Source organism: Gorilla gorilla, chromosome 21 (assembly GCF_029281585.2).
Source record: "Gorilla gorilla gorilla isolate KB3781 chromosome 21, NHGRI_mGorGor1-v2.1_pri, whole genome shotgun sequence".
Classification (NCBI taxonomy): Eukaryota; Metazoa; Chordata; class Mammalia; order Primates; family Hominidae; genus Gorilla; species Gorilla gorilla.
The window spans coordinates 29,783,731-29,804,021 of record NC_073245.2 but is presented as its reverse complement, the minus strand read 5'-3'; the positions used below and the strand labels follow the sequence as shown (position 1 = coordinate 29,804,021).

The window sequence follows — 20,291 nt, the reverse complement described above, 5'->3', positions numbered from 1 at the left end:
CTGCTCAGATTCAAGGAGAGGGAAAATAGACCTCTCCACTTGATGGAGGAGTAGCAAGGTTTTGGAGGAGCCATGACTGTGACCCATGTTGAAAAATATGATCTGCCATAGTGGCCTATACTGAAATCCCATCAATGCAATTTCCTTTCAATGTGAAGATTTATAATTCTATAAAAAAAAACTACAAAAAGTGGAGAACAGGAAGCAAGGTGGTGGGAACTGAAGAAAGAGAAGTAGAATCATTACTGCCATGTCCTCTTTCAGTTATTGCTAGGTTCTTTGTACTCGGCAGTGGTGTCATCCCTCAGACGGGGCAACAGCAGTGCCCACCTCGTGGTGGTGTTGTGATAATTGAATGAACTAACCCATTAAAGTGCTTAAAGCTGTGCTTGGCCCATGATGAGTGCTCTGAAAATGTGAATGGTTTCCCTTTATGCTCGTGGGCTCCTAACTTGTCCTGATCTTGATGTGGCCCTGCTGCCAGTGTATCATGGACAGAATCCCTCAGACAGCTGGAAAACATCCTCCCTGTTGCTCTGTCGGAGCAAAGTCCCTTCCACGGCCACATATCACAACTATAGCACATGATATTCCCAATCACACTGATGAGCTTGGAAATGAAGAAAACGCTGGGGTGGCGCACACTGGGTTTATGGTCTTGCTGCTACGTACCCCTTCACGCCAGCATCTCTTCTCCTCTCCCACTGCAGTTCAGCCCAACCTCCCCAGCGTTCTGAAGGGCTTGCACATTTTATCTTTTCTGGTAGATGTTCAGAAGTCCAGATCTCTCGTCTCCATCTACAACACAAAAATTGACCATTCAGGGTTTTGTATGTATATTAAAAACACAATGAACAACCACACAGAGGACTTGCTTCCTAGTCTGGCTCTTGGAGGAGACATTGCGAAATGAGAACACAGTGATGGCCTTTCCTTCCCATTCCTGGTCCTCCACCTCTGGACCAGGAAACCGAGGACGGAGATTTCTTTACCAGAACGCCCTCTAAATCCCTGTGCCAATGCTCAGATTTTAAAAACTCTAAATGGTCTTTCATGAATGGAACTAATCAACAAGCATCCTGTCTTCCCCACCAGTTAAGTGACAATTCATTTCCTTCCCTTATCCCTTGCATCACATCGCTTCCTACAAAAAGGATCCCGAAATCTTCCAGTCTAGGATTCTGGAGATGGGACTAATCAGAATAAGAAATTCCTATATCGCCAGGCACAGTAACTTGCCTCTATAATCCCAGCACTCTGGAAGGCAGAGGAGGGTGGATCGCTTGGGCTCAGGAGTTTGAGACCAGCCTGGGCAACATGGTGAAATCCCATCTCTACCAAAAATACAAAAAATTAGCCAGGCATAGCGACACACGCCTGTGGTCCCACCTACTGGGGAGGCTGAGGTGGGAGGATTGCTTGAGCCTAGGAGGCCGAAGTTGCAGTTAGCAGAGATTATGCTGCTGCACTTCAGCCTGGGTGAGACTCCATTTCAAAAAAAAAAAAATTCCTATATTATCCTATATTTCATTTTTAACTGTTTGAATCAGTATCCTAGCCTTTTCAAAATTACCTAAGTACATGCATGAATGCAGTCACCTTGCTTGAAAACGCAAATATTAGATCAAAGCTCAAGTTCCCTTTGACCATCACCATTAACTCCTATATCCTTGGCAGAAGTGGGCATTTTTATAATTTAAATTATATCTTTCCAGATTGCTTCTGTGCATTCCAATATCCTATTACACGCACACACACACACACACATGCACACACACACACGTGTATGTGTTTCTTTTCTAAATATGTTTCTCACGTGCTCCACTCTCCTACTTGTTCTATCCTCAGGATGTCCTATCAAACTCCCAACATCGGTATAAGAAGGTTATCTCATTCTTTTTTTCCCACTGCTTTCCTAATACTTCAGTCTTGGCTCCTCTGTCAGGCTCTATAACTGGCCTCTGACTTCCCTGCCATCTCCTCCCCTGGAACTCTCGCACACAGATGCACACACATCCCTTCCTTCATGCCTGGGTCCATGTTAGCTTTCTGGTGTGGAATATCCTCCCTGTCCCTCTCCTCTTCCTTGAGAAGATTCAGCTCTTGGGCTGGGATGCAACATACTTGGGCTTCAGTCCCAGATGAGTTGCTCAGGTAAATTACTTAACCTCGGTTCTTATATAAAAAATAGGGTAATTGTAATAGCATTTATTATATTTCAAAGCATTGCTCTAAAGATTAAGTAGAATAGGCCGGGCGCGGTGGCTCACACCTGTAATCCCAGCACTTCGGGAGGCCAAGGCAGGCAGATCACGAGGTCAAGAGATCAAGGCCATCCTGGCTAACACGGTGAAACCCCATCTCTACTGAAAATACAAAAAATTAGCCGGGCGTGGTGGCAGGCGCCTGTAGTCCCAGCTACTCGGGAGGCTGAGGCAGGAGAATGGTGTGAACCCGGGAGGCAGAGGTTGCAGTGAGCTGAGACACCGCCAACCTGGGCAACAGAGCAAGACTCTATCTCAAAAAAAAAAAAAAAAAAGATTAAGTAGAATAATCCATAGAAAGCACTGGTCCATTGCAGGTTATTTAGTAAATGCTCAAACAATGTGACCTGCCACCACCGTCAATGTTAGTGATCATCATCATCATCATTTTTCAGGAATCATTTAAATCCCACTTTCCTTCTTAATCCAGATTTTCCTCTGAACCCCTGCTTCACACACAGATAGGACTACTCAAAATCATCCCAATAAACATTAAGCTACGTTGACATCACTTCACAATGTCTTCTAATCTTTACTAATAGGTAGGTCTTGGATTCAATGTACTGCCCCACTGTATTCAGGGTGAGCTTCATAAATCACACAGAGTAAAGGGAGCCTGTTGCATGGTTTATATTACGGTATTAAATAAGTATGTGCAAATAAAATAACTAGATGTAAATGGCCTATGTTCTTGCTTTTACATAGTTATAAAACCAAGCACAATTGTAAATTAATAAGAACAAGAATGCAAATGAATATAATTAAAAGTAACTCAATTAATGCAAGAGATAATGTTTTCCTGAAACTAAGTCACTCTTGCATCATAAATACGGTGGGCCTGCATATTCTAAGAGAGGAAGGGCTTACATGAGAGAACAAGTCAAAAATTACCCTGACAGCTAATTAGCTGTATGCAGAGGCTCACACTAGTGATAAGCACCTATAAACTGAGACCACCTGGGAGAACAGCAGACTCCAGTGCCCTGCGTCATGCTGATGCTGGGACACTCACTCACTGAGTGGAATGGCAGCTGGAATTGCTCACACAATTCAAATTATTCCAATCTCTTTCACTCTTTCTTTGAATTCTCCCACTACATTTCTCTATCTGAACTACTGGGCAGCTTTCATTCATCCTCCCACATTACACTGCATTTGGCCTTCACTTTGGGGAAAACAAAAAACAAAAAACATTGACTCTGTGTGAAGCCTCCTCTGACCATCTTCATACCTTGCAACAATCTCAGTTTATGGGATGATTTGGCCCCAAGGCAAATTAAATAAACTCAAACTCAGAGGCAGACACTGAAATTACTTGGCAGAACTTGGTCCCAAGGCTCAATTCTTTGGGATTCTCCAACCTGGCTGCACACCTGTGAAGCTTTAAGCAAGCTCCAAGCCCAGAGTACATCCCAAATCAATTTGGGGATGGGAACCCTATTTTTGAAGCTCCTTGCGTGATTCCAATGTGCACTGAAGGTTGAGAACAGGAATCTATTGACTCATAGCTTTCAAACACGTTTGACCATCCATCCATGGTAATAAATATATTTCACATCATGATCCATACCCAGGCATATACATACAAAATAGAAACAAACATTTTGTAGAACAATACTTAACTGTTACTACCAACCATACACTCTAATATTTTCCATTTTCTTCACTTTTCTTTAAAACAACGCTGGATATACCCAACTTCACCCCTTAATGAACCACAGTTCACTGGGGGATCATGACCTACAGCTTGAAAACATTGCTGTAGTTAGTCCAGAATGTAATTTGATTAATTAGTAAATGTTATCCTTGATATAAAAACATACTGGATTTCAGACATTCCAAAGGAGGATATGTGAATTCCTGAGAATAAGTCCATATAGAGGCCCATTTTGAAAATCTTTACTATGGACCAAATCCTTCATTTTACAAAACAGAAAAGGTCAAAATCCTATATACATTCCTCCTGGATGTGTACATGCCTGTGTGTGTTACACTTTGCCCTAACCTACTTTTCTTTTCTCTTTTCTTTTATTTTCTTTCTTTTCTTTGCTCTTTTCTTCCTTCTCTTCTCTTCTCTTTCTTTCTCTTCTCTTCTTTTTTTTTTTTTAGACAGCTTCATTCTGTCGCCCAGGCTGGAAGGCAATGGTGCAACCTCGGCTCACTGCAAGATTATAGGCTGAGCCACTGCGCCCAGCCCTTTATTTCATATTTTCATGTGCCATTTTGTCTATTTGAAAAATCCTTAAGTGATGACACTGTGGATCCTTAAACATAGAGCTTCTGGAGCTTAGTGATGTTGCTTCAGTGTGTGTTGTTTGGGGGTGCTGGTCTTTTTTTCCTTTGCCCATGATGCATGGGGTAGGTGTGTGCATTTTCACATTTGTTGACTGAGTTTTAGCATTCTAGGACATATTTCCAATTTGGATTTGACACAATGGCACTCTAAGGAGGCTGAAAAAAATGCTCGTTTAGTCTTATAGAGAAGGGGATTTGCTGTCACATGCAGGATCTCAATAGTTAGGCTGTTTTCCAGCCTAGAACCCCTTCTAACATCAGACTGTATTGTTTTAGATCTCTGACACCCTTATCTCACGGGCAAAATAGAGGGTAATAAAAAATCCAATTTTCATTAATATTGCTTCAGTAGCATTCACAAGTATTTAAAACTAAGTTTTCTGAGGACCTGAGGGGAAAAAAAACTCACCAGGCAAAATGCTATTGGTCAACTTCCAAAGGGGTTTTTACTTGAAAACTACAATAAACAGCCAAACCCAAACAATCTAAAAAATAGACACGAAACTGAATTTGCACTGAATATGTATGACATATGCTACAAAATCTTACAGAAACTAAGATATTACTGCAGAAACAAAAACACTATAGCCACTTACAAATGGTGCTTTTCCATAAGAAGAAATATAATGACATATTAAAAACAGAAACAGACTGACTGAGACTTCCCTGCGAGTCCGGGTTAAGCAGCTGGAACAACTTGGGATGCTGTCCTGACCTTCCTGGGCCAGTGTCACCACATGTGTACACAACAGCATTTCCTCAGCAAAGTGTCTGTGTTTTAAATGGGTTATTGAACTTTAACAGGGTTGTGTTCCTAAGAGAAATGCAAATTCTTTTAAAACTTACATTGGTTTCTCAACAAACTAGAGTTTCTCTAAAGACAACTGAAGTGTTTCTACCTTTGAGGATTCTAAATTGCCTTAAATTTTAATTTTTCTATGGAGGAAAGCCAAATTTATGAAGGGGATTGTCTTGATCAGAATTATTCATGAATTAACCAAATGTGGATTAAGCATCTAGTAGGTGCGAGACGTTGTGAGAAATCCTGAGTTGCTGTTCTCATAGAAAACCTGAAGTCCTTATAAAGAAATTTATAAATTAAAACCTACAAGGCAATAACAGGTTGAAGAAAATGAAATACAACTAGATTTAATTTTTCTTAATCCAGTAGTCACAACTGAAGTAGTTGCTTATTTTTCCACATATTTTGATAGCATCATCTAGAAGGTTCATATGAACGTTATTCATCATTACCTAGTATCACTGTATCTTTTTATTTTATTTTTTTGATACAGGGTCTCACCCTGTTGCTTAGGCTGGAGTGCAGTGGTGCAATTTTGGCTCATGGCAACCTCCACCTCCTGGGTTCAAGTGATTCTCCTGCCTCCGCCTCCCGCCACCTCACCTGGCTAATTTTTGTATTTTTAGTAGAGATGGGGTTTCGCCATGTTGGCCAGGCTGGGCTCGAACTCTTGACCTCAGGTGATCTGCCCGCCGTGGCCTCCCAAAGTGCTGGGATTACAGACGTGAGCCACTGCACCCAGCCCACTGAATCTTTTTTTCAAGATTTGCATGTGCAGGCCACTTGCTGGGTGCCATTTTGAAATCTGCTATTGGTGGAGTTCATCTCTCACTAAAGCCTTTCTTTTCTTTTCTATTCTGTACATGTTGACTATAGATGCATTATTCTTTGGATCCTTAATTGTGATCTTGGGTATATTATTTTCCCTGATCTTCTCTTAAAGGAGGTAAAATTGGTTCAGTTCATCCTGCCTTAGTGTATCCAAGCTTCACAGATGAAAAGATTCAGTGACCAATTTGATTGATTTTTGTTAGGTACTGAATCCTGCCCGTGTTATCTTCATGACTGGACCACATCTCTGGTGTTGGCTCAGGCTAAGAATTTACTCACCCAGCTATGAGCTTTCTCATTCCAATTCCCTGTACTTCCCTATCTAGCAACCCCAGCAATGCATCAGTAGCTACCATGCGGAACCCAAATCTAGGATTGTCCAGTCTTTCCCCACAGCTTTTCCTACAAAACGATGAATTCTCAACTTAGAAAGTGTTAAAAACATTGTTCTGTAATCCTAATAACCTGGAAAATTTGGAGTTACTCAAAGTAAAATAAGTTTCTTTGTGCAAGATTTCTAGAGCATCTCTGCTAGTATAATCTAAAAGGGTCAAAGTATGTTCCAGCATCTCCCAAAACCCTTTTTCATTTGTGAAAACCTCAGGATTAGGCCAGCTGTGAAGATAGTGCCCTGGAGTACTTCTTTTCTCCCTCCCTTTTTCCTTTCCTTTTTTTTCTTTAAATTAATTGTACTAGAGAAAGGCATTGCCATCTCCCTCTCTGGGGTACGACAGAGAGAAAGACTAACATTCAAGGAAAACCATGCTATTATCACAGGAAAGCCTCTCTGTGGCTGAGCCATCCAATATAGCAGCCACGGGCCCTGTGTGGCAATCGAGCACCTGAAATGTGGCAAGTCTGAATAGGAATGCTTTGTAAGTAGAAAATATGCTCCAGGTTTTGAAGACTTAATACAAAAAAATTTTAAATGCTTCAGTAATAAATGTTCATATTGATCATATGTTGAAATATTGAATTAAATACGATATCTTATTAAAATTAATTATACCTATTGCTTTTGACTTTCTAAAATGTGACTACAAAAAATTTTAAATTACATATGCAACTCATGTTATATTTCTATTGGACAGTGCTGCCTGATGGAATAATTCCCAAAGCCTTCAGGTCATCAATACCCCTTGGCTGGGCTGCTGTATTTGCTGTATTCTGAACACATACACACAAACACAATGCTATATTCTGAACACACCAGACACACACACACACACACACACACACACACACACACACACACACACAGTGGCTGCTTAGCCTAAAATACCTTGCCCTCCGCAGCCATCTCCTGTTACCATCCTGCCAAACTTTTAAGATCCACCTCAAAACATAATAGGCAATTGCTAGCAGGTTTTCAGAAGTGATTCCATGCCAGGCACTATGCTGAGCCCCCTCCTCCCTCAAATCACCCCGACAGCCAATGAAGGGGTAATAGCATATGCTCATTTTGTAGCTGGAAGAGGTGAGGTAACCTGCTTAACGCTATGTGCTGGTCAGTGGCAAACCTGAGTCTTCTTTAGCTTGTCAATCACCAAATCATCTTTGGTTTGTCATCACTGTCCCACCTTTAGCCCCTCTGGTGGCTCTTGCCTCACCTCCCCATGTGTGCGCTAAGTCCTCAATGGCAGGCACCCCTTGCTCCTGTGAGCTTTGCTTCCCTCACTTTCCAGATCTTAGTTCAAGTGTCTTTCTCACAACACACATCACTCATTACATCCTATTACCACTCTTTGACATTTTGTTTCAGGCACATGATACCCTCTGATGACCCGGGTGGATTCTGCTCTTGTTTAAATGTTCACGAGAAATGACACTATGAGGCCTCCGTCAATATTTGGTTAAGGTAAAGCATGTTATATACTTGAATATCTTCCTTTCGCCATCTTTTAGAAATGTATATTTTTGCTGTTAAAAATGGGAATTAAGTGCATTGATGAGGGTGACCATTACAGACAGGTAGACCCTAAAAAGCCAAGGCAAACCACGCCAGCTGGAAGCGGAATTTCCGCTGTGGTAGAATTTGCCTCTGAAGACCTTCACAGGCAGTTCCTCTGTCCACAAAGAAGAATTTCTTTCTTTCAGCTCATACTGTCGACTTGGACTTGTCAACTGCTCTGGCCATGTCCCTGGAAGGAGTCCCACTTGTCCTTCCTCTTCCCCCAACCATGGAAAACAACCTGAGAAAAAGCTGGATGGGGGAGGGAAGGAAAAAATACACATTTCCTTTTCAACATTATTAAAGGAATGAAGATAATAATTATGGGTAATTCTAAAACATGAACATTTTAGGTAAGTTTAGATGACTTTATTCCTTACCTGTTGCCTGAAGTGGACACGATACAGGCAAAGAAAGCCTTGCTAGTTGCACTAAGACAACCCCAGTGCTGAGTTTGCATGAGAATACGAGCATTTCCTCAAAACGCCTCCTGTTAACTGTTCTAGGAATACTTATTTCAAAGAATAATTTATCTTTGGAAAAAGAAATTAAAGTTCCTATGAAAAATAAGGATTTATATTTGTTATATTTTTCATTCCCTTTCCAAAGACATTTGTATAATGAAGAAAATTTAGATTACTTTAAAATGAACTTCTTAGTTAACTTTCCTCAACTGATGATCTCTGTTTTCCCTAGAGAAGTCATGTTACTGTAATTTTATGAAGACTTTCTCACTTCCACATAATAATATCTGAGGCAGGGGGCACATCTCCTCTTTGGTGGATCAGGTATTCTTTCAAAGATCAAGCTAAGAATTTTGTTGACCTTAAATTATCTAAGCCTTAGCACTGTAACTCCCAAATTATATTCTTTGGTGTCTTCTTAAATATGTGAGAGGAAATTAAATAACATCCACAGAATTGTATTTTAGTCATTTTCTCAAATAAATTCATTCACTTTTTTGGAAAACTTTTCTTAGCTTTAGAAATGACCAGTGGTTTTAGAAATACGTATATATCTGTGATAATTTTCCAATCATTTCTAATTCTATTTTTCCAGTTAAAGAAATGGGACAAGTAATTCATTTGTTTATTCAATTTCAAAGCCACTGGCTGATTTTGTTCAAGGTCTAAGCTATACATTACAGGAACACACATGAAGTCCTGTTTTTCTATGTGGGCCATCTGAAAGAGATGCAGAAGACGAGTGTAGTTTTGGCTGGGGAGTATGGGGAAAGGCATTTTAGTTTAGACAGAACCACTTGGTTTAAAGCAGCTGTGCCAAGCTACAACCATTAGAACACTGCTTAGCCCTTGGGGCATTGAGGATTCACATGGAAAGGCAGGCCAGGTCACGGTCTGGAAAAAGGAAAGGGTTTCCGTTTTACAATGCAAACCTATGGGAGCTAGTGACCATCTCAGAGTTGGGGTGAAGTGCTGGAGGTTGGAAGGACCACTTAGGGCAAGTAAGAGAGACCTGAACTAAGGAATATGGGCTTGAACTAAGAAAGAAGGTGACAGACATGAAGAAGGGCCAGACAAGGCCACCCAAAGGATAAGGAAGTTGGGAGGGGGAATTGGTTGGGGTAAGTGGATGATTATTCTATTTTTATTAATTTTTTTACTGCTGGGGTCACCCTATATTGCCCAGGCTGGCCTTGAACTCCTCCTGGACTCAAGTCATCCTCCTACCTCAGCCTCCAGAGTAGATAGGACTACAAGTGCAAGCCACAGAGCCCAGCTTATCCTAGATTTAGATAAGTTAAGCCCAACTTGAAAAATCCAACATTAGTTGAAAAATTAACAGGAATAAATGGATATTCTGTATCAGGATAAAAAGTCCCCTTCCCTAAACCCACATACACAAATAGAGAACGAAGGCCAAGTGGAGTAATAGCTGCCCCCTAATTAATAAGGCTAGAGATCAAGTTATCTGAGTGGGAAGCAGGCAACCTGACTTGCTAGCCTTGTAAGACTGGGGCAGTTGCTGGTGTCGGTGGGTGTATGATTATTTCATTTTTGAATAAATTGAGGTTTCTAGGGAGATCCAGATTGAGAAATCCAAAAGGCAGTTGAAGAATTACTAGAGACAAATGAATAAGTCTATATTCAGAAAACAACTCATCTGCAACGAGGGAAATGATGGTCTATAGAGGCCAGATCACCTTCAAGCCTTCTGTTCAATTCTGGGTGCCACATTTTGATAAAAACGTGATAAAATTGGGGCCTGTCAAGAAGTAGATAGAAATGAAATATGTGACCATGTTTAGGAAAAGATGTTTGAAGGAGTCTTGGATGATTGACTTGGAGAAAAGAAAAAGCAGGGAAGCCTCTGTCATGTGAGTGGAATTAGACTTGCTCAGTGACAGATAAGAGGAGAACCAAAGGAGAGAAATTAGAAGAAGACAAATTGCAACTCGAGGTGAGGAATCTCTGGCTAGCACTTTGGGACTGGGTGATTTTCTCCTCATCAAAAATATTAAAGCACAGACTGAACAACAACCCATGGGGATGCATAGAGGGGACTGAAGCACATGGCAGGGAACCAGGCAATAGTTGGATGTCCCTGAGAGTCCTACGACCCCATGGGAGGAGGCAGATTGGAACAACAGATATAAGATTAGGAGCCACCTACAGGGAGCAGGCAGCTAAAGCTACAAATATGTAAAATGCCCAAGATACCAACTGCAGCAAGAGAAAGTAAGTAAACCACAGAAAGAATCTTGTACAAAATAAAAGAAACTAGGCAAGATAGAGAAATCACAAAGGACTAGGAAGAAAATTAAGAGTGTCACATAACAAAAGACAAGGGAGAGGAAATTCTATTGAAGTATAATTAACATACAGTAAAGTGCACACGTCTTAAGTGAAAAGTATTATTTTAAAAAATCTTCGCATATCCCAATTTCATGAAGATATTTCTCTTGTATTTTTTCTAGAAGGTTAACTGTTTTAGTTTTAACATTTAAGCCTATGATCCATCATAAAATCATTTTTGTGTATGGCATAGGAATCAAGTTTTATTTTTTTCCTCAGGAATATCAACTGACTAGCGCCATCTGTGGAAAAGACTCTTCTCCCACCTCCACGCCCGCTTAATTGCAGTGTAGCCTTTGTCGTAAGCCAAGATACTGCATTATCTTGTAGATCTGTCTCTGAACTCTCACTTCCGTTCCATTTACCTATTTGTCTATCCTTGTTCTGATGCCACAGTCTTCATTATGTAGCTTTATAGCATGTCTTAATAATTGGTAATGTAAGAGCTACAGATTTGTTGTTGTTCTTAAATATGGCTTTGAATTTTATAATTATTTTTCAGTTTCACCTACAGTTTGGAATTAACTTGCCAATTTAAACAGAAAATAATTCTGCTAGGACTTATTTGAAATTTTAATGAATCTGTAGATCATTTTGGGGATAATTGACATCTTTAAAATATCTCAATCCATGAACATGGTATGTCCTTCTATCTATTTAGGTCTTCTTTAATTTCTCTCAATGTTTTGTAGCTTTAGTGTGGTATTCTTGCATATCTATTGTTAGGTTTTTCTTTCTATGGTACTGTAGATCACATTTTCTATTTAATTTTCTACTTTTTACTAGTATATTAACTCCTGAGTAATGGCAATTTTAATTTTTTTTTTTTCGAGACAAAGTCTTGCTTTGTTGCCCAGGCTGGAGTGCAGTGGTGCCATCCCAGCCCACTGCAACCTCTGTCTACTGGCATCAGGTGATTCTCCTGCCTCAGCCTCCCAAGTAGCTGGGATTACAGGTGCCTGCCACCATGCCTAGCTAGTTTTTTTTTTTTTTTTTTTTGGCAGAGACAGGATTTCGCCATGTTGGCCAGGCTAGTCTTGAACTCCTGACTTTAAGTGATCTGCCTGCCTCAGCCCCCCAAAGGGCTGGGATTACAGCCATGAGGCAATGCACCTGGCCAATTCTTATTTTCTAATTTTAATAACATTTCTTTCTTTTTCTTGCCTTAGTGTCCTGGTAAGACTACCAGTATATTGTTGAATACAGGTGACAGAGTGATAGATGCTACAAGGTGACAGTGAATAAGAGTGATAGGGCACGCTTGTGTTATTCCATACATCAGAGTGAAAGCACTAAGTATTTCACCATTCAACATGGCTTGCACATACCCTTTGTCAGATTCAAGTGGTTACCTTTCAATGGTAGTTTGCTGAGATCGCACTAAGTATTTTTAATCTAAATGTTAAATTCTACAATAAAAACACAATAACTTATTTGGAAATACAAGTTAGGGAGGGGTGTAGTACTTTACATTACTGATAGAGGAAGTCTTCCTCTATTTGGAAAAGACCATCACCTTGGACAGATGGAGTAGATCTGAGATTGTCTTGTGTAATGCATAGGGTAGTAACATGGTTGCCAGTAAGCACATGCTTGAGTCAAGCAGTTTAATCTCTGAACTGTCTATCCTCCCCTTACTAGATCTATGTCTCTGGATCTGGAGCTTAAAATACAAAATCCAGAGAGCATAACATAATGATAGCACTAGCTACCACTTATTGAGCACTCAGTATATGCTTGACATTGTATTAAGCCATTCATGTCTATTATTTCATTCAATCCTTGCCATAACCTTCATAACAACAGATGAGGCAACAAAGGCATGAGAGATAAATTTACTTGCCTGTGGTCACACAGCCAGTAAGTGAGGGAGCCAGGATTCAAACCATCTGACTCCATGACATTAATCACTACACTTTTGCCATCAGGAATAAAATCTTCTCCCTCTAGCCCCTCATTTGAGGTCATTTCTCTCTCTCTCTCTTTTTTTCTTTTTTTAAGATGGAGTCTTGCTCTGTCACCCAGGCTGGAGTGCACTGGTGCGATCTCAGCTCACTGCAACCTCTGCCTCCTGGGTTCAAGCAATTCTCCTGCCCCAGCCTCCCAAGTAGCTAGGATTACAAGTGCATGCCACCATGCCCAGCTAATTTTTGTATTTTTTTAGTAGAGACGGAGTTTCACCATGTTGGCCAGGCTGGTCTCAAACTCCTGACCTTGTGATCTGCCCACCTCGGCCTCCCAAACTGCTGGGATTACAGGCATGAGCCACTGCGCCCAGCCAGTCATTTCTCTTTATTATGGCCTAGAATGTTAAATATGTTTGCTCACCATAGAATTAACTTGAGAGCTACGCAATGTTGGGTTTCATTAGAAATCCTTGAGACCAGCAGCCACATTCTTAGTCCCTATGTCCTTTTAGCTTTACCCCATCCAGAAACAAAATAAATAGCTCTCCAGTAACCTATCCTATCATTTACTTTCACCAAAAGCAATAGATACATAAAGCTTTGCAAGTACAAAAACAGAAAATCACTGGAAAATAACTCAATTCTTTTCCACTGGAAAGGTTAGCATGTAAGCTAAATCTAGAGAGGAATATAATTCTTCCCCAAAGAGACATGTTCTGTCCTATCAACTTCCGCTATAAAAATTATCCAAAACAGCACTACCACAAAAGGTATTAGGCATAGTCACTACGCTTTCCCTAGAAATGATGGCTTCATGCATCTCCACGCTTCATGCATCCTCATTATCTATTGCTATATAACAAGTCACCGCAAGACTCAGTGGCTTAAAACAATAATCATTTTATTATTGCCATGGTTTCTGAGTGTCTGGAATTCAGGAAGGGCTTGGCTGGGTTGTTCTGGCTCAGAGTCTCAAATGTGGTTGCAGCCAGATGGTAACTGGAGCTGGAACAAAAGGCAGAGTGTGTGGGGGTGGAGAGCGGGAAGGTATGGATGGAACAGCTGGAGACTGCTACGGTATCTCTCTCTTTCTTCATGTAGCTTCAGGGCTTTGTCATGTGATCTGTTTGCCTGGGCTAGTTTGGGTTTCCTCATAGCATGGTAGCCTCAGAACAGTCTAACTGCTTGCATGGCAGCTCAGCACTCCAGCAAGAATGTACCAGACAGCAAGGTGGAAATTGCATTATCTTTTTCTTTCCAAATTATCCTCAGAAGTAATGCAGTATTATTTCTGCTGCATTCTATTGGGTACAAGTGAGACACAAACCCACCCAGACTCAAGGGACAGGCATTCAACTTTACCTCTTGATAAGGAGGTGCCTAGGAGAAGGTGTGGGATGGGTGATGACATTGTGGCTATGTTTAGAAAAATACAATCTGTCCCACAGACTGAAGTTAGCAATGCACTGGAAATCTCACAGAGGGGGAAGCCATTCCCATTCTCATTTTTCACATGTATAAACCAAGGCGAAGCATTTCTAAGCTGCTTGTGGTCACACAGAGGCAGGGAAGAAACTATCACATGTGTTACTTTGGCATATATACAACTTTAATGATGAATATAATGTATGAAAATTACTTTTTAAAGTATAAAATACGGCATCATTTATTGTAGTCATTCATTACAATTTGGAAACATCTCTGAAAAGTTTATCTCTGGAAGTCTGACATATTACCAAGGAGAATGAAGCTCTCCTTGGAAAGTTTAATCCACTCAACTTGATTTTCCCTGGGAAAGTATTTGGGTATTTCCTACAGTCTCATATAATAGAGAACTTGGCAAGTAAAAATGATAGCCAACATTGGCCTTTCACAATGTTCCCCACTGAAATAGCCAGTACGCTTATGGATAAGAAATGCTTGCCTTGGGCTGGGGTTTAGAAAACATAGGCCTGTGGATGGGAAAAGGCAACAGTTCTGGTCCATCCACTGTCCACTGAAAGGATGTCCTGCCTGGCAGCACAAAAGCATCTGCAAACTGAATTTCCCCATTTCCTCTCCGGAGTTCAGTCAACTCTCATTTCACATCATCCTGGGTTTTGCCCATTTTAGTTCTGATTTTTTTATTAAAGGTTGGGTTTTTTAGCATATGAAAGTTCTTATGTTAGGACATTTAATTAGTGGTGGAATGTCATTACAGTTTTCTTTTGCTCTGGGGTGTGTGTGTGTGTGTGTGTGTGTGTGTAGAGGGGTGAGAACATTGACTAGCTGAAATGCTTAGATTCACAAACTCGTTTCTTCTGATTGCAGCTTTGCTTGCACGTTGTCTGCCACTTTCTGCTCCTTTTGTCATCTATTTTCTTCACTGGATCGTTGGTGAGAGTTGATGTAGGCAGGGGACAGCGTGTGGGTGGCTAGCCAGGTTTCTTGATTCAGATGCGCCCTCTACCGTTGATAGAGTGAAGTGTAATTTCTTTATTGTGCTTACTCTGGAAGTGGGGGAGCATGTCTGATTTTGTGGTTTTCTTTGATCTCTGAAGGACCCTTTATTTTATTCTTTTTGCCTTCTTTCTGGATATCACCAAGTCTCCAAGGGGCAGTGCCCTTCCTAGTTTCCCTCCTCTCTCCCAGTAACCTCGTCTTTCCTACGGCTGTAGCCTCCAGTCTCACACTGTCTGGTATTCCCACTCAGGATGGGGCCTGTCCTTCCAGGGGTAATGTGATCTGGGCTGCATCACCCCGGGCTGTGCACACTCCTGCCCTTCTCCATTTGTCCTCTGTGGTCCCCGCCCAACGCTCTAGACAGGGGCGGGCTCCGGAGCCTGCCTGGCTGGACCTGGATACTTCTCTCACTACTTACAGGAAATTTGAAGTCTGTAGAATTTTGTCTCTTAGTAATCCTGAGGGCTTGTGTAAACAATGGTTTTATTTGCTCTATTTGTTGATTTGGGTAAATTTTTTTTAAGTTATGGTAAGAGATTTGGATGTAGGCAACCACCATTATTCTACTGAAATTCAGAGTTCCCTATGTGTTTAAATAATAATGCCATTTACTGTGCTAAAACATCCATTTACCCAAATCTATTTGCTCTTCACAATACAAGCATTTCTTAGTACAACAGTATATATAGCTTTTTAAACAAGGAACCTTTTGTAATAACTAAATGCATACACACACATACACACACACACACACAATTGTTTAAATTCCTTTCTGACCACTATAGCATACTTGAAGCTAAAATTCTTAAATATCATCAGCCATCACCAAAACAAGCAAACTTCCTACCTCAACTACATCAGCAAAGGGCACAGCACCCTTGAGAGCATCTGCTGTCCTGAATAAAACTACAGGTTGCAGGGGTTACTGGCAAAGCCACATCTGATTTTAAAGTTGCCTTGGGGCAGCAGGCAATTTGCCAATTTCAAGCAGCGCCATCCAGTGCCATGTGCCAGCCCTGCTCTGACACACTGTGTCCACCAGTGTCTCACTGTGCTAACCTGGCCTCGGCCCTGGAGTAGACACTGCAGGTGCTGCTCGTGTCCCCTCTTCCACGACAGCCTGCTGGACTCCACACTGCCTGCATCCCCGTCTCCTTGCCTGAGGGTTCCTCTGGCTCTTGGAATGAGCTTTTCCCAGGGAGAGGCCTGAAATGCTGGGAATCAGTTCCCAGACCCCAGTAGCCCTCAATCTGCAACTGATGAGAGCGAGTGTGAACACCTGCCCTGTACCTCCCACACCTCCACCCCTAGTGGGATAGTCAGCTTCCCGGCAGGGGTAAGCTCTAGCTGTCCATGGGGTAAATTATTGATAATACACTCCATATTGTTGCCTCCCTCCCCTGCCTCACCTCCCCACTTCCCTAGGGGTTTCCTGGGACCACCCTCCCCATCAACTACTTGCATTCTAATCAAATCCTTGTTCAGAGCCGGCTTCGGGAGGAATTCAGATCCAGACAGCTCTCCAGCTCAGGGCCTCACCTCCAGCCACCCAGAGGCTTTGCCTGGACAGGAATCGCCCAGGTCTGACCTGGAATCGCCCAGGTCAGAGACAGCCCCAGCTGGGTCCCCATCCAAACAGGGCAGGAATGAGAGGGGACGCCCAAAAACCTGGGGGTCCAGGGAAGCTCAGGAGAAGGCCCTGATGGGAGTTTGCAGAGAACCCCAGTGTGGCATGGCTGAGACTCAAAGGGGCAGTGATGGGGAGGGCCATCTACAGTCCATGACGAAGGCCTGTGCACACAGTAACTTCTCTGCTGATGTTTGTGGGATTAATAAATGAGCAGGAATTTAGTTTGAGAAAACCGTATGAATATAAACCCTGTTAAACACAGAAAGTTTTTCCAGTTACAACTCTAATATAACAAATATTTGTTGTGTTATGATCTGATACAGCAACACACGACCACCAGGATGAGCGAGAGCTGGGATTTATAGACTCCCACCCACCACCAACGTGGGGCACTCAAGAGAACCCACCACTCACCATAGGCGGCTGCTTCTTTGAATTCCTGGGTGGGGTCACATATTAAGAGGAGAGATGGAAATGGTTTAAGCTTGTCTTCAGACACTCACTGTCCAAAGCTGCTAGGCATTCTAGGCTCCTCCTGTTGCAGGCCTGAGCTGGACAGCCAGCATACAGGTAGGCAGGGGATGCAGTCAAACCGTCAAACACCTGTTGAATGGCCATGAAGTCAATACATCTCTGTACCAGGTAGGAAATATCTTAATAATTAAGACAAGGGACAGATCAACTTGAGTGATGCTTTAGAAGAGGCCAGACTGGCACATGAAGCTGATGAGTTTGGTTCATGCCAAGTAGGAGGAAGGGAGGCATTTAGAACGCAAGAGAAGATGCACATTTACAGGCAGAATCAGGCTTTTTTCCAATTCTTGGGGACATCAGTTAATTAAATCACCTGTTATTTTTAAACTTTGTTATTCAATAATAACATTTTAATAGTTATCTTTTTTTTTTTTTTTAAGACAGAGTCTCGCTCTGTCGCCCAGGCTGGAGTCCATCTCAACTCACTGCAAGCTCCACCTCCCAGGTTCAAGTGATTCTTGTGCCTCAGCCACCCAAGTAGCTGGGACTACAGGCGTGCATCACCACGCCTGGATAATTTTTGTAATTTTAGTAGAAGCGGGGTTTCACCATGTTGGCCAGGCTAATCTCAAACTCCTGGCCTCATGTGATCCACCCACCTCAGCCTCCCAAAGTGCCGGGATTACAGGCGTGAGCCGCCACGGCTGGCTAACATTTTAAAATACATATCTCATGCCTGACATTGGCTTAGGTGCTACGCATATGGCAAGGAACATAGAGGCTTGATCTGGACCTTTCCTTCAAGAGTTTTAGTGGGAAGGACAGACCAATCTAGTGTGGTCAATCCATTGGATATTTCATGAATAATTCTCCATTCAACTTTGTCTGATACAGGCCTGCGGATCCTGGTCATGTGCAAGCCCAGATAAGGAAGGGTTAACCGTCTTGGCATTAACACCTCAAACAATAAAACAGATTTTTCAATTAGCGCTTAACTTAAAATGTAAAGCCAAATTACACTACCTTAGTAACCTACCATGGGAAATGGAACCGTTCTTTGACGATGCATGGTCATCAATAACCTTCAGTACATATGTTTTAGGTTTCATATCCCTAGCTGTAGGGGGCACAAGAATTGCAAGCACTGGGTTAATGAAGATTGGCCACAGATGGACACCTGGAAATACTTTTCTTGAAAAAAAAAAAAAGTGTATAATCTTCCTTCATAGCTCTTTGCCTCACTCATAAAAACTTGCTAAATAGGCCTTGTGCTGTGGCTCAGGCCTTCAATCTCACCACTTTGGGAAGCCAAGGCAGGTGGATCACTTGAGGTCCAGAGTTCGAGACCAGCCTGGCCAACATGGTGAAACCCCGTCTCTACTAAAAATATAAAAATTAGCCAGCTGTGGTGGTGGGTGCCTGTAATCCCAGCTACTTCAGAGGCTGAGGCAGGAGAATCACCTGAACCCAGAAGACGGGGGTTGCAGTGAGCAGAGAAATCATGTCACTTGGTAAAGGGTATGCAGATGTCAGATTTCCTGGATGATGCAACACTCATGCTTTTCTAAACAGATCCCCAAAGCCAGGATACAAGGAGATTTCCTAACCTCCAGAAAGTCACCTATTGCAAAGTCATTATCGATGTTCTCTTTCTTGGCAATAATAAGCGAATTCTACACACTCCTTACAACATGTAGTCACTGCCCACTGAGCATCCATCCACATGTCTTCTATGTCCCAGATGTTCTTGCGTTGGGGAGGGTCTATGTGACTGAGTTTGGGCCAGTAAAATATGGATGGAAGTGATATATGCCACCCTCACTCATGGCATTTAAAGTGAGGTCATGTGTCTCCAGCCTTCTCTCCCTTTCTGCAATAGCCTTGTAAACTATATGTTCCAGATGACATGATACAAGATTAAAACAGCCTGGATCCCTGCATTATCACCTGGAGAAGAGCCACCCAACCAAGATCATGTGGTGGTTGTGGGTTGAGTGGCTCGCTGCAACCACTCTCATCTCTCTATTACTAGGAGAACTAAAATAAAATGAACTTCCTTCCTATTCTTCAAGACCTCTATTATTTACCTTGTTACATGTAAAGCCACAGTACAAATGCTGAGTGCACACCCCATGCCAATTAAATTCAAGTATTATGTGGCATAGCTCCTTTAATCTTCTCCTTTGAAGCAGGTGCTATTCTTATTTTCATTTTACATATGAAGAAACTGAAGCCCAGAGAGGTTAATTAGTTTGCCCAGAAATCCCCAGCTTGTAAGTGGATTCACGAGGGTTGCAACAGAGGCCACCTAGCTCCAGAACACGTGTTTTTATTCACCACACTGTCCCACCTCTCCATCTGGCCTTTCATTTCAGCACCAGTCATATTCTTGAGCACTAGGCATTTCCACTAACACAGTGTTGGCTGCTGGCTGGACTCATGGTGAGACCCTTGAGTCCCACTTGGCTTGCTCTACTTTAAGAGAAGCTCATTACATCCAGATCTCAGTGGGTAGCAGGGCATGTGACATCTGAGCAGAGAATGGGACACCCTGGTCCCTTATCTCAGTGGGTAGCAGGGCATGTGACATCTGAGCAGACAGTGGGACACCCTGGTCTCTTATCTCAGTGGGTAGCAGGGCATTTGACATCTGAGCAGAGAATGGGACATGCTGGTCCTTTGTGATTGTATTTTTAAAGAGGCACTGCTTCTTCAAAACATATCAATTCGGGACCACTATCGGAAGCTGTCTTCACAAACAACCCTAGGTCATGATTATTCCCTTGCTATTTTAATGCTTTCCTTTTAACTGAATTCTAGGCAAATGCAGCCTTAAAATTATATAGCTGCCTTCATGATAAGTGAAATTTCTCAAGGAA

General features: G+C 42.0%; 1 protein-coding gene across 4 annotated transcripts in view; it reads right to left on the bottom strand.

Moving 5' to 3' along the window:
- The window catches only part of RIN2 (Ras and Rab interactor 2), a 246,307-nt gene that overhangs the window by 203,656 nt on the left and 22,360 nt on the right, over window positions 1-20,291 (bottom strand). For all 4 annotated transcript variants that reach the window (XM_055372352.2, XM_055372353.2, XM_031004947.3 and 1 more), the window contains one exon: window positions 673-798. The gene's annotated coding sequence lies outside the window, so the exon portion shown is untranslated. Of the gene's footprint in view, window positions 1-672; window positions 799-20,291 lie in introns of those variants that run through there.